This window comes from Neophocaena asiaeorientalis, unplaced genomic scaffold (genome assembly GCF_003031525.2).
Source record: "Neophocaena asiaeorientalis asiaeorientalis breed wild unplaced genomic scaffold, Neophocaena_asiaeorientalis_V1.1 scaffold212, whole genome shotgun sequence".
Taxonomy (NCBI): Eukaryota; Metazoa; Chordata; class Mammalia; order Artiodactyla; family Phocoenidae; genus Neophocaena; species Neophocaena asiaeorientalis.
The window spans coordinates 6,616,272-6,630,821 of record NW_020174046.1 but is presented as its reverse complement, the minus strand read 5'-3'; positions in this window follow the sequence as shown (position 1 = coordinate 6,630,821).

Genomic DNA, 14,550 nt, shown 5'->3' with positions numbered 1-14,550 from the left:
ATTGCTGTAGCTTTGTAGTATAGTATGAAATCAGGGAGCATGATACTTCCAGTTCTGTTCTTTCTTAAGATTGTTTTGAGAATTTGGGGTCTTTTGTGTCTCCATACAAATTTTAACATTATTTGTTCTAGTTCTTTGAAAAATACCATTGCTATTTTGAGAGAGATTGCACTGAATCTGTAGATTGCCTTGGGTATTATGGTCATTTTAACTATGTTAATTCTTCTAATCCATGAACATTGTATATCTTTCCATCTGTTTGTGTCATCATCAATTTCTTTCATCAGTGTCTTATAGTTTTCCAAGTACAGGTCTTTCATGTCCTTAGATTTATTCCTAGGTATTTTATTCTTTATGATGTGATTGTAAATGAGATTGTTTCCTTAATTTCTCTTTCTGATAGTTCATTATTAGTGTATAGAAATGTAATAGATTTCTGTATATTAATTTTGTATCCTGCAGTCTTACCTAACTCACTGAGGAGCTCTAGTAGCTTTTTGGTGGTGTCTTTAAGATTTTCTATGTATAGCATTGTGTCATATGCAGGCAGTTTTACTTCTTCCTTTCCAATATAGATTCCTTTTATTTCCTTTTCTTGTCTGATTGCTGTGGCTAGGACTTCCAATACTGTGTTGCATAAAAGTAGCAAGAGTAGGCATTCTTGTCTTTTTCCTGATCTTAGAGAAAATGCTTTTAGTTTTTTACCACTGAGAATAATGTTAGCTGTGGGCTTATCATATATGGTATTTATTATATTGAGGTATGTTTCCTCTATACCCACTTTGTGGAAAGTTTTTATCATAAATGGATATTGAATTTCATCACAAACTTCTTCTGTATCTATTGAGATGATCATATGATTTTTATTCAGTTTGTTAATGTGGTGTATCATATTGATTGATTTATGAATATTGAACTATCCTTGCATCCCTAAGTAAATCTCACTTGATCATGGTGTATGATCCTTTTTATATATTCATTGAATTCTGTTTGTTAATATTTTGTTGAGTTTTGCGTCTATATTCATCAGATATATTAGCCTGTAACTAACTTTATTTATTTATTTATTTTGTAGTGTCTTTGTCTGATTTTGGTATCAGGGTAATGGTGGACTTGTAGAATAAACTTGGGAGTATTCCCTCCTCTTCAGTTTTTATAATAGTTTGAGAAGGATAAGTATTAGCTATTCTTTGGTAGAAGTCCCCTGTGAAGCCTAGACTTTGTTTGCTGAGAGTTTATTACTAATTCAATTTCACTGCTAGTGATTGGTCTTTTCAGATTGTGAATTTCTTCCTGGTTCAGTCTCAGAAGATTGTTTCTAGAAATTTGTTCATTTTTTCCTATGTTGTCCAATTTGCTGGCATATAACTCTCCATAGTATCCTCTTCTGATTTATTTTTGGGAGGGGGTATCTCTGTGATATTGGTTGTTATTTCTTCTCTTTCATTTCTTATTTTGTTTATTTGGGTCCTCTTTTTTCCTTCATGAGCCTGGCTAAATGCACATCACTTTTGTTTATCTTTTCAAACGACCATCAGTTTTGTTTATCTTTTCAAAAAACAGCTCTTGATTTTTTTCTATTGTGCTTTTTTTCTCTATTTTATTTCCTCTCTGATCGTTATTATTTCCTTCCTTTTGATTCTTCTTTTTCTAATTACTAGATGGTAAGTTAGGTTGTTTGAGATTTTTCTTGTTTCTTGAGGTAAGCCTGTCTCACTATTTACCTCCCTCTTAGAACTGGTTTTGCTGCATCCCATAAATTTTGGAAAGTTTTTTTTTTTTTTCTTATTTTTCTTGAGGTATTTTCTGATTTTCATTTTGATTTCTTCATTGATGCATTGGTTTTTTAGTAGCATGTTGTTTATTCTCCACTTGTTTGTGTCTTTGCAATTTTTCTTCCTGTAATTCTAGTTTCATATCATTGTGGTTGGGGAAAAATGCATGATATAATTTCTGTCCTCTTAAATTTGTTGAGACTTGTTTTGTGTCTAGCATTTGGTCTACCCTGGAGTACATTCCATGTGGACTTGAAAATAATGTGTATTCTTCTGTCTTTGGATGGAATGTCCTGTAGATATTTAGTCCAAATTGTCTAATGTGTTATTTAAGACTACTGTTTCCTTATTGATTCTCTCTCTGGATGATCTGTCCATTGATTAAGTGGGGGTGTTAAAGTCCCTTAGTAATATTGTATTATTGTAAATTTCTCTCTTTATGTCGGATAGTATTTGCTTTGGATATTTAGGTGCTCTTGTATTAGGTGCATATATGTCAATGAGTGTTATATCCTCTTCTTGTATTGAAACATTTATCATTGTATAATACCCTCCTTTGTCTTTTGTTGTAGATCTTGTCTGTTTTGTCTGGTGTAAGTATTCCTACCTCAGCTTTCTTGTCATTTCCATTTGCATGAAATATCTTTTTCCATCTTCTCACTGTCAGTCTGTGTATCTTTAGCTCTAAAGGGAGTTTCTTGTAACCAACACATAGATGGATCTTTTTTTAAATCCAGTCAGCCACCGTATATCTTTTGTTTTGCTTTTTTTTGAATATAGTTGATCTAGTTGATTTACAATGTTGTGTTAGTTTCAGGTACCCAGCAAAGTGAATCAGTTGACCCCACATCTTTTGATTAGAGAATTTAGTCTATTGACTTTTCAACTAGTTTTTGGTAGGTATGTACTTATTGCCATTGTGTTACTTTTCTGGTAGTTTTTGTAGTTCTTCTGGTTTTTTTTTTCTTCTTTATTTAGCTTCTTCCCTTATGGTTTGATGATTTTCTTTAGTGGTATGCTTGTGTTCCTTTCTCTCTAGTTTTTGTGTATCTATTATAGGTTTTTGATTTGTGGTTACCATGGGTTCATATATGTTGACCTATGTCTATTTGTTTTAAACTGACAGTCACTTAAGTTCAAACACTTTCTCCATTTTTTATGCCCCTCCCTCATATGTTGTGTTTTTGATGTCATATTTTACATCTTCATGTTTATCCCTTCACTGTTTATTGTAGTTATAATTGATTTTACAATTTTTTTCTTTCAGTCTTCATACTAGTTTATTTAAGTGGTTTATCTACAGCCTTTACTATACATCTGCCTTTACTAGTGGTCTTTATCCTTCCCTATACTTACTTCTGTTGTGGCCTTTTCTTTTCTATTTAAAGAAGTTCCTTTAACATTTATTTTAGGATAGGCTTAGTATTGATGAACTCTTTTAGTTTGGGGCTGCCTGAGAAGTTCTTTATCTCTCCTTGAATTCTAAATGATATTCTTTCTAGGTAGAGTATCCTAGGTTGCAGGCTTTTCCCTTTCAGCAGTTTAAATATATTGTGCCACTCTCTTCTGGCCTACAAAGTTTCTTCAGAGAAATCAGCTGATAGCTTTATGGAGATTCCCTTGTATATGATTCTTTGTTTTTTTCTTAATGCCTATTTCTTAATCTTTAACTTTTGCCATTTTAAGTATGATATGTTTTGGTGTGGGTCTGTTTTGCTTCATCTTGTTTGGGACTCTCTGTGCTGCCTGCAACTGGATATGTTTCCTTCTTCAGATTTAGGAAGTTTTCAGCCATAACTTCATCAAATATATTTTTGATTCTTTTCTTTCTCTCTTCTCCTTCTGAGACCCCTATAATGAGAATGTTGGTACACTTTGATGTTGCATTAGAGGTCCATAAACTGATCTCATTTTTAAAATTTCTTTTTTCCCTTTGCTGTTCTGATTGGGTGATTTCCATTATTCTGTCTTCCAGATCACTTTGGCCTTCTTCTGTATCACCTAGTCTGCTGTTAATTCCTTCTAGTGTATTTTTTTAATTTCAGTTATTGTATTCTTCATTCTGGTTATTTATATTTTCTAGATCCTTGTTAAAATTCTCACTGTGTTCATGTATTCTTTTCTGTAATCCAATTAGCATTCTTGGTAGTAATGCTTTGAACTCTTTTTCTGGTAAATTATCTATTTCTGTTTATTAGTTGTTTTTTTCAGGTGTTTTCCCTTGTTCTTTCATTTGAAATAAATCCCCCTGTCTTCTCATTTTGCTTAACTTTTTCTGTCTCCTTTCTTTGACTCATGAAGGGATGTCCTTGTGTGGGACCATTCCTATTTAGTCTGCATGTGCCCAGTGGCTTCGGTGTGAGCTGGACCTTCTCCTCTGCTCAGTGACCAACGATGCCCTACTGGGGGGCAGTGTTTGGTTTGAACTTGCTGGAACAGAAGCCCTGAGTGTTGGGGCCAATCTGGCTCTGTGCCCTTTATGTGTGTGGTCTGTTCCCTCCTAGCATTGGCACCTTCCCCTCAGAGGAGAGCAGTGCTGGAGCAGAGGGGCAGCAGTAGGTGCTTAGTATGGGTTGAGGCATGGGCTGTGGTGGTCCTGGCACCAGAGTCCCAGACTTCTCTTTCACCCATGCCTTCTTGGGTGCTAGCAATGGCTGCCATTGCTCTGTTCAAATGCCATTCTGGGTCCAAGCCAGTTCTGTCCCTCACAACCTCACATTCCTCTCAGTTGAATCAGTCCTCACCCTAGTGTGGAGCTGGGCCATGGAGCAAGAGGGGTGAGAGCAGGTGCTTGGAGTGGGTCGGGGCACAGGCTGTGTTAATCCCAGCATCAGTCAGTGTCCCTGACCCCTCTTGATCTGTTGTCTCCTTAGGTGCCAGCAATGGCCACCCTTGCCCCATTCAGATGTTCTGGGTCAAAGCTGGCTCTGTTCCTCATAACCATTCACTCCTCTCAGCCACAGGAGCCCTTATCCTAGTGCAGAGCTGCACCATGGAATGAGAGGGGTCGGGGGTGAACTTGGCTTCGGTTGGGGCACCTGCCGGGGTTGCAGGAAACTGGTCAGAGGCCTGGGCAGTTTCAACCTGCTTCCTCCACCTTGTTTTGGGAGTAAGCAAGTGTGTTTGTACTCTTCACAAGTGGAGTCTAGGTTTCTATGGCCTCACCATCAGTCCCACTCTTTTTTAAACCAGCTAAGGGGACTTGTTTTCCCAGTGTCAGATCCAAGGGCTGAGGTGCCCAATAGGTGGTTCACACTACTCACTCCCCAAGAAGTATCTCCACACCCATGGAATTCCCCTCTACTCTGTGTTCCATCCCAGGGGTGCAGATCCCAGCCTGATCACATCTCTTCCCTTCCTACCCAATTCCATGTGGATTTTTCTTACAGCCTCCTTTTTTTTTTTTTTTTTTGTGGTACGCGGGCCTCTCACTGTTGTGGCCTCTCCTGTTGCAGAGCAACAGGCTCCGGACACGCAGACTCAGCAGCCATGGCTCACAGGCCCAGCCGCTCCATGGCATGTGGGATCCTCCCGGACCAGGGCACGAACCTGTGTCCCCTGCATCGGCAGGCGGACTCTCAACCACTGCGCCACCAGGGAAGCCCCAGCCTTCTTTGTATAAGAGTCTTTCTACCAGTCTCCAGTTTGTTTTCAGTGAGAATTGCTCTATATGTAGAAATATTTTTGATGTGTTCATGGGAAAAGGTTAGCTCTGTGTCCTCCTACTCCATCTTTATCCCCCTCCTGTGTCCTTCAATTCTGAATGTCAGCTTTGCTAGGTAGAGTATTCTCGGTTGGAAGGTTAAGGGAGTGTCATGATATATTCAGTTTCTTCTAAAACGCTGCTGATAGTCTTATGGAGGTTCCCTTGTATATAACAAGTTATTTTTCTCTGGCTGGTTTTAAGGTTCTTTCCTTGTCTTTAACTTTAGACATTTTAATCATAATATGTCTTGACGTGGGCCTTTTGGGGTCATCTGATTTGGAACTCTATGGCTGTCCTGGATCTGAATGTCTAATTCCTTCAGTCATTATTTTTTCAAGTATGTTTTCTGCCCCTTTGTCTCTTCCTTCTCCCTGTGGGACCCCTTTAATGTGAATGGTGGTCTGCTTGATGTTGTCCCTTAAGCTATATTCACCTTTCTTTTTTAGCTTCTCTAATTGCTGAGTTCCACTGCCCTATCTTCAGGTTCACTGATCCTTTCTTTGCGTCATCATCTAGTCTGCTTTTGAACCCCTCTAGTGTATTTTTCAATGCAGTTATTGTATTCTTCAGTTCTATGACTTCTATTTGGTACCTGTGTTTTCTGTCTCTTTGAAGTTTTCACTGGGTCCCTCCATTCTTCAAAGTTCAGTAAGAATCTTTATGATTGTTTTTTTAACTCTTGATCAGGTAAATCACTTACCTCCATTTCCTTAAGGACTTTTTCCGAGGCTTTACCTTGTTCTGTGTTTAAAATCTATTCCTCTGTTTTTTTCCTTTTGCTTGACTGTGTTTGTTTCTGTGCATTAGATAAAACAGCCATCTCTTCCAGTCTTGAAAAAATGGCCTTGTATAGGAGAGGAAACTTTTTGTTCAACCCTGCCCTAGCTCTAGGCTGTCACTCAAACCTTTGTGATTGTCCAAGCCACCTATTTTATGTTTAGGACATATTTTATGTTTTTTTTATGTTTAAGTTAGGACCTCAATTCAGGTTGATTGAAAGCCAGACACTCAGGCAGCAGCTTTTAAAGTATGGAAATATATACAGTTCTCTGGGATCACAAGCGTTAAGTCCTGCTGGCCACCAGAGCCAGGTGACCTAGAAGTGTCCCCTGGGGGGCAGCCACAAGAACCAGGGTGCCAGAGGAATGTACAAGCTCCTTACTGGAGATACTGGCAAGCTGAAGTAAGGCAGAGGAGGAGTGCAAAGATGCTTTCCACCAGCCTTTATTTCCTGAGAGAACCTCAGTAGGCTGCTAGATATGTGCCTGCACCTCATGCCAAAGTTCCAGGACAAGCAAATAAGCCTCTTTCACAGAAAGACTGGGGGGTGTATTTCACTTGCCTGTGTAGTGCCCTGAGGGTGGTAACTGGCCAAGAACTATGTCTCTGATTGTTACAGTCCCATGGGACCCAGGAATGCAAGCCCTCCAGACAGCAGAGCTAGGTGATCAAGGGGCACCCCCTAGGTGGCAGCCCTAAAAGCTGCAGCACCAGACATAAAAACCAGGGCACCAGGCACATGTAAAATCTTCCCTCTGGAAGATACTGGCACTCTGGAGCACAGTAGAGGGAAGAGTGTGAAGATGCTACCCAACAGCCTCCTTCCCCAGAGAATACCCCAGCAGGCCCCCAAATGTGTGTTAAATTAGATGCCTGCCCCTCGAGCTGATGATTTAAGATAAGCAAATAAGCCTCTTTCACATAAGGTCTGTGCACCTCTCGGCCAGCTGCTCTCACACTGCTTCCTGGGGCAAGTCAGTCAGAGCACGTGAGCCCTTTAAGAGCCACTTCTCAGTGCACTGTAGCCTTTTGGGTCTCGTGGACATGAGCCCCATTGGTTTTCAAAACTGGTATTTCCGGGGGTTTTCTCTGAAGTCCAGGTCTTAAGAGTATGGGGGCCCAGTATTGAGTTCAAACCTTTTTTTCCTCAGAGAGAAGCTCCCCAGCCACTGCTGACCACCATCCTCCTTTCTGTCTCGATGTATGTGACTAATCTAGGCATCTCATATAAGTAGAATCATACAGTATTTGTCCTTTTATGTCTGGCTTATTTCACTTAGTATAATGACCTCAAAGTTTATCCATGTTGTAGAATGTGTCAGAATTACCTTTCTTTTTAAGGCTGAATTCCATTGTATGGAATTTTATTTATCTCCAGATGACCACTTGGGTTGCATTCACTTTTTGGCTATTGTGAATAAAGGTGCTATGAACATGGGTATACAAATAACCTGACTGAGTCCCTGCTTTCACTTCTTTTGAGAATATACCTAGAGGTGGCATTGCTGGACTTATGATAATTTTATTTTTAATTTTTGGAGGAACCTCCATAATGTTTTCCATAGCAGCTGCACCATTTTACATTCCCATCAGCAGTGCGTAAGAGTTCCAATTTCCCCACATCCTTGCCAACACTTGTTTCATTTTGTGTTTTTATTTAGTTTATAAAAGCCGTCCTAATGGGTGTGAAGTGCTATCTCATAGCTTTGATTTTCATTTCCCTAATGATTAGTGATGTTGAGCATCTTTTCGTGTGGAGGAGGCTCCAGAAGAAAAATGTCTTCAGGGAAAATGAAGAAAAAATGGGATTAATAGATGACTGATAGATTTGACTATGTGGGAGAAAAGTATTTTACAGAGCTCTGTGGACTATAAAACACTTAGCCAGAGGTTCGAAGAACTCTAAGAAATTTTTGTTTTAAATGAAGCAGTTAACTCCAGGAAAATATAATATATGAAGTCAATAAATATTGTTTAGATTAAAAACTTGTTTAATTATATTGGGGAAATGGAGGGAAGATGCGAAAGAGCGCTGGTAGCTGTGAGCAGTGTTCACCAATGTTCCCAAATCTCTTCCACTTCTTGGACTCAGAATAGCATGTTTCATGCTTCCTGTGCAGCTAGAGAGGCCGTGCGGGCAGCTCTGGTCATATTCTGAGGAGATGGCACGTGCCCCTCTCAGTGTGGAGCACTGAAGTCTTGGTCTCTGATTCTCAGTTCTCTCTCCCTGCTGTGATGAGCCCTGGTGCCCCCTGTTGACATGGCCGTGTTATAGGAAGGGGCAGAGTGACTACCTTTGTAGCAAAACCCTCCTCTGACTCCATTGGACCCTAGAGTGCACGGGAGAAATGGCTGTTTGTAGCCTGAGATGTGGGGATTCTTTGCTACTGCAAGATAATCTATGTCAGGGGCTAAGAAACTTTTTCTGTAAGGGTTCACAAAGTTAATATTTTAGGCGTTGCCACACATAATCTGTTACACATGCTCTTGTTTTTTTAAACAATTCTAAAAATGTAAAAATCATTATTAGCTCATAAGCTGTATGAAGATTGTACGAAGATGGGCTGTGGGCCAGGTTTGGTAGTTTTCAGACCTGCTCTAGATGACTGTAGTGGGTACCGACCGCAGATCGGCTGGGTCTTTGAAGCTGGGGAAGACAGCTATGTCGCCCAACACAGAAGGCCAGGAAGTCTGGGGACTTAACACCCACTGACTGATGGGAGCTGGTGAATAAATATCTCAGCTCTGTGTGGGAGACCCTAAGGAGTGTGTTCACACTATTTCCTAGAATATCCTTATGGGCTTAAGTTCCAGCAACTGGCCAAATAAATCCCCTTTAGTGCTTGCTTTCCCGGTTCTTCCCTGATTCCACTCGCCTACAGCATGTCCTGTACCTCCCAGTTAAACTGCTGACTTTTGTCTAGAATCCGCCTCTGGGGAAAGTCAAGTGAATATATCTGTCCTTAGTAGCACAGCTATTAGTGCAGGAATGTAGTGCTTCTGTGCCACTGGCTTAACAGTCAAGCAGTGAAAGATGAGGAAATGGCATTGGAGTGAGAAAAGTGGTGACCCGTGTCTTGCCCATTTTACGGCAACACATCTGTGATAGCTTCTTGGCTAGGAGGCTGTGGAGAGCGGACCACAGCCCTCACTCACCTCTAATCATTGGATGCGATGTTCCCTAAAATGAATCTGCCAAGTGCATGTGCTAAATTGGCTTAGCTCTGTTTAAAGTCTTTTTAGTAAATGACCAAGCCCTGCCTATCTTAGTTTCTCCACGTCTCCCATGTCTTTCCCTTCCGGTCTGTCCAGTGTCCACGGGGCAAATACAGTCGTCTCCCCGGTGGATATGGATATGGTGCTCCGTTGCAGGAAGCTTCCTATACTTCAGAGGACAGAAAGCTAAAACCCTCAAACCTCAGGCTTTCTTGCTGCGAGAATTCCAGATGCAGTCAGGGGTCCACTGATCAGATGCTCTTGCAGGGAAGGGTGACAGTTTGGGAACGTCTGACGTTTTGTGGGCAAGCTGTGGAGGCACTGGCTTTATTCTGTGGCAGCGTTAGCAGAAGTCCCTTATCTGGTCACTACTTTCATGTGTGGGACACATGGGGACCCCTGTGGTCCATCTGCCTTTTGTTGGTACAGACCTGGAGGGCATGGTGACACAGCCTGGATGCAGCGTCCTGGTCTCTGCAAGGGCAGCGTGTTAGTGGAGCTAAGGGTTCCGGGGCAGCTTCTCATTCCCCCCTGCCCCATCTCTGGCACCGTTAGCCCATCTCCTGGTCTGCGATGCTGTGTGACGAGCTGTTCTCAGAGGCCTATCCTGGGCTGGCCCACCTGTCTTGCCAATTATCTTATAGGCACTAATTTCTTCCATCAAATCCCTTCTGCTTCAACACAGCTAGGGTAGTTTGTGCCCCACACTGAACCGGGGCTAACACGGTCTGAGATGGCATTCTTGCTTTCCAGTCTTCCCTTGGAGAGAGCCGGCATCCCCGCCCTGTTCTTACTTTGCATGGGCTACAAGGCCCTCCCCAAATTAGCTCCAGCCCACGCCTTCAGCTTAGTTCCCTCCGGCACTCCCTTGCACCCTGCAGGCAGCTGAATGAAACAGTTCACCTGATTGGCCACGCAAGTTAACACCTGTTCTTTGCACACTCCATTTCCTCGCACGTCTTGCCCCCTCTACCAGGAATGCCCACCCCAGCTTTGTGCTTGCTTCCACCCTTGGCTCTCTTTAGTCCTTTCTCCATAGACCATGAGTTTTAACTTCACATTTATTCAAGTTATCTTTTGGTTCAAAGCCAGGGTCCTAATCCCAGCTCTGGCCCCTAATAGCTCTGTGACCGTGGGCAAGTTGTTTAACCTCTCTGTTCCTGAGTTTCCTCATTTTCAAAATGGGGATAATAGAAAGACAGATACCATATGAGCTCACATATATGTGGAATCTAAAAACCAACAACAAAAAGAAGCTCACAGATAGAGAACAAACTGGTGGTTACCAGGGGCGCAGGGGGTGGGGAGTGGGTGAAATGGGGTCAAAAGGTACAAGTTTCCAGGTATAACATAAACCCTGGGGATGTAGAGAAAATAAATGGGAATTATAACAGTATTTCCTTCAGTGGGTGTTTTAGCTGTGCTTTCTTAGATTTGTTATGTCTGTTTGGTAGCTGTTCATCACAGGGCCACAAACTATCTACTGAAGTGTTGACCTCTTCCCTGTGAGTCGGCCTGCGTGTGCAGACAGGCTGATCCAAGGCCAAGTCCCCCACCCACTTCTTATCCAGTTCTCACACACCCAAGCAATATTCCCCCTGCCCTAAATCACCCTAGGACCAAGTACTAGGCAACTGGAGACCACCCCTATAGCTCGAAGCCCCCTGGAATTATTCAAATCAGCCAATCATAGACTGTTTACTCTGCCTTGCATTGCCTTTCCTGCAGAAACCCCAGCAAAGGCACTGGCCTAGACTTTCACCTCCTGACCAAAACCTGCCTCTGTGTGCTGTGACCTGCCCCTTCCTTTCAGGAAACATGAGTAATAAAAGTCTTCTTTCAGTGGCATCGACCTCTTGATGTCATCACTCAGTCACTTCCACAAATTAAAATCCCACAGGTGTAATTTTAGAACAATAAGATTGTGTGAGGATTAAATTAGTAAAAACTTCTAAAGAACTTAGTTGAGTGTCTGGCACATAGGAAGAGAAGTATGAGTGTTAGTGTTACTATTAATAAATAGCTTCCCATTGAACTTGGAATAAAATTCAAAGCCCTTCCTTACTTGAGGTTCCACAGGCTCATGCCCCTCCCTCTCCTGTGGTCCTGGGACCTGTGCAGTGGCACGTAGGCCTGTGCTCAGAAGGGCCCTGTGATTTGGTTTAATGCTGGACTGTTGCCATCCTGAAATTCTTAGTATGTTCTCAAAGTTCATTTCGTACTGGACCCCACAAAGCATGGAGCCAGCTGAGCCACTAGCACACTAAGATCCAGCCCCATCAGCCTTCTTTTGGCCCTTTATGCACTCCAAATTCTTCCCTTTCTCTACCTGAAATAATCTTTCCCTTTCTCTTCATTTGATGAATTCCCATACATCCTCAGCTTAAATGTCCTCTTCTCAGACAGGCCTTTCTGGAGCATCCTTGCCCCCCTGCTCCCATCCCGTTATTCTGTATCTTAGCTCCTTGCTTCTTCCTTTATAGGAAGGACATGGTATTTGTTAGATGTGAACCTGTCTCTCTTACTAGAATCAAGAATGTCACTTCCATGAAAGTAGAACCACATCCGACTTGTTGGCTGTGATATCCTCTGTGTTTAGCACAAAGCCTGACAAATAGTAGGCTCTCAATAAATATTTGTTGGATGAGTGAACCCAGGACCTGCTTTAAGATCAAACTGCTGACCTCACCAAAGCTGATCATTCCCTTGGTCCCATCACCACTCTTTCTCTAAACATCTTTTAGCATAGTGTTGCATTGTTTACATGGCTAATTCTGATTTCTCTGAATTTTAGACAGCCCAAAAATCTATCTATGGTCTCTTCTCCCTAATCCCTGGCTGAATCATGAATTTAAGGATTAGATGTAGGGAGATTTGGGGGTCCTTCTGTTACCCACGAGGATGATAAAGGTAGACTATTCTTTGACAGGTTAAGGATGCAAATTGTCATTTCTTGGGTAACCACTAAAAGAATAGCAAAGGAGGATTAGGGTATAATTTTCAAACTAATAGGAGAGAAAAGCAGAATTAAAAAAAACAATCTAAAGGAAGACAAAAATGGGGGGGAAAGGAACAGATGTAACAAACAAAGCTCATTAAGAAGGTGGTAGATTTGTATCTAAATATGTCAGTAATTATTTTATATACAATGGCTTAAATGATCAAGTTCAAGGGCAAAGATTTTCATACTAGGTTTAAAAAACCCTGAACTTTATGTTGTTTGACACAAGAATAAAATTTGAAAGCAAAGGTTTAAAAATATGTATCATATAAACACTAAAAGAAATATGTAGCTATTTAGTATCTGAAAAATAGATTTTTTAAGACATTACAAAGAAAGATAAAGAAGACTATTTCCATGATAACAGGTTCACTTTGCCAGGAAGATAAAAGATATTTAAATATGTATACACCAAATCATGTGGCCTAAAAAGACAACACAAAATTTGATAGAACTATGAAGAGTAGAGGAGTGTATAGATAAGCCACCAGTAAAGTAGGAGGTTTAATCATGCTTTTGGAAGCAGAATAAACACAACATCAGATTTTAAAAACATGACTGGACTCCAGGCCCCAGTGGCTTTACCAGTGAGATTTATCACATATTTAAGGGAGAAATAACTCCAATATTACATAAATCCTCCCAGCTAGAAAAACACATAGTACTCCCCAATTCATTTTATGAGACTAATACTGTCTTCATTCCAAAACCTAATAGGGACAGTTTGAGAAAGAAAAAAACCAATTTTATTCAAAAATTGGACAAAACTCCTAAATAAAATATTGGTAAAGAAATCAATCTATTTTAAAAAGGAATAATGCAACATGACCAAATTGGATTTATCTCAATAATTCAAGGTTGAGTCAACATTAGAAAAATCCATTATAAAGTCAGCATATTAACAGATTAAATGAGATAGTCTTATTTTAATAGATGCAAAGTTTGTTTAAAATTCATTCTTTTATGATAAAATACTGTTAGCAAATTTGAAACCTAATGGTAAGAAAAGAGAAAGCTTTCCTTTTGAATTAGCAAAGAGATAGATATCTATTATCATATTTACTACTGCATTGAAGACCATAGTCAAGAAAAAGAAAAAGATATAGGATAGGAAAGAAAGAAATCTAACATTCATACATTTTGACTGTGTATATAAAGATTCTAAGTATAAATTAACATAACTAACGTAAATTTAAGGTGGTTGAATAAAACATTTGAAATGAAATTTTAAAAATATAAGTATCACATAGCATAAAAAAGTATCACATACCTAGAAATTAATCTTGCAAAAGGCATTTCAGTCCTCTGGGAAGAACTTGCACAATTTTATTGAGAGAGATTAAAGAATACCTCAATCAATAAAAGAAGAGGTAGACCATGTTCATGGATTTTTAAGACTCAGTATGTAAACAGTCAATTTCCAACATATTGAATTATAAATTCAATGCAATCCAATCAAAATTCCAACAGGATGTTTTTCTGCCTAGTTTGTTTAAAAATACATGTGGAAATGCAAAGGGACAAGAATATCCATGACACACTTGAAGGAAAAGATAGTAAAACTACTCTATTTAGCAAAATGTAATTATAAGTATATAGAGATTAAAACAGTATGGTTCTGGTACAGGAATAGACAGCTCTGAAATAGACACATACACACACAAAGACATGTGATTATGACAAAGAACAGTGAGGTAAGGACAAAGTTTTCAGTAAGTGTTACTAGGACAACTATAAATCCACGTGAACAATATAAAATATAGGTGAAAAGCAAAATAATAAGACGTTGAGAATAAGGAGATTATATTCACGATTCCAGGGTCAGGAAATACTCTTTAAACAAGACACAAAACGGCTAATCTTTAAAAAAATGGTAAATATGTACTATGTTAAAATTAATAATTCTATCAGAATACCTCATTAAAAGAATTAAAAGGTAAGCTACACAGTGTGAAGATATAGTTTTAACACATATAACTGACAAAAGGTTTGTAGCAGACTATATAATAACTACTACAAATCAGTAAGGAAACCCCAATAGAAAAATGGACAAAAGACCTGAACAGGAATCC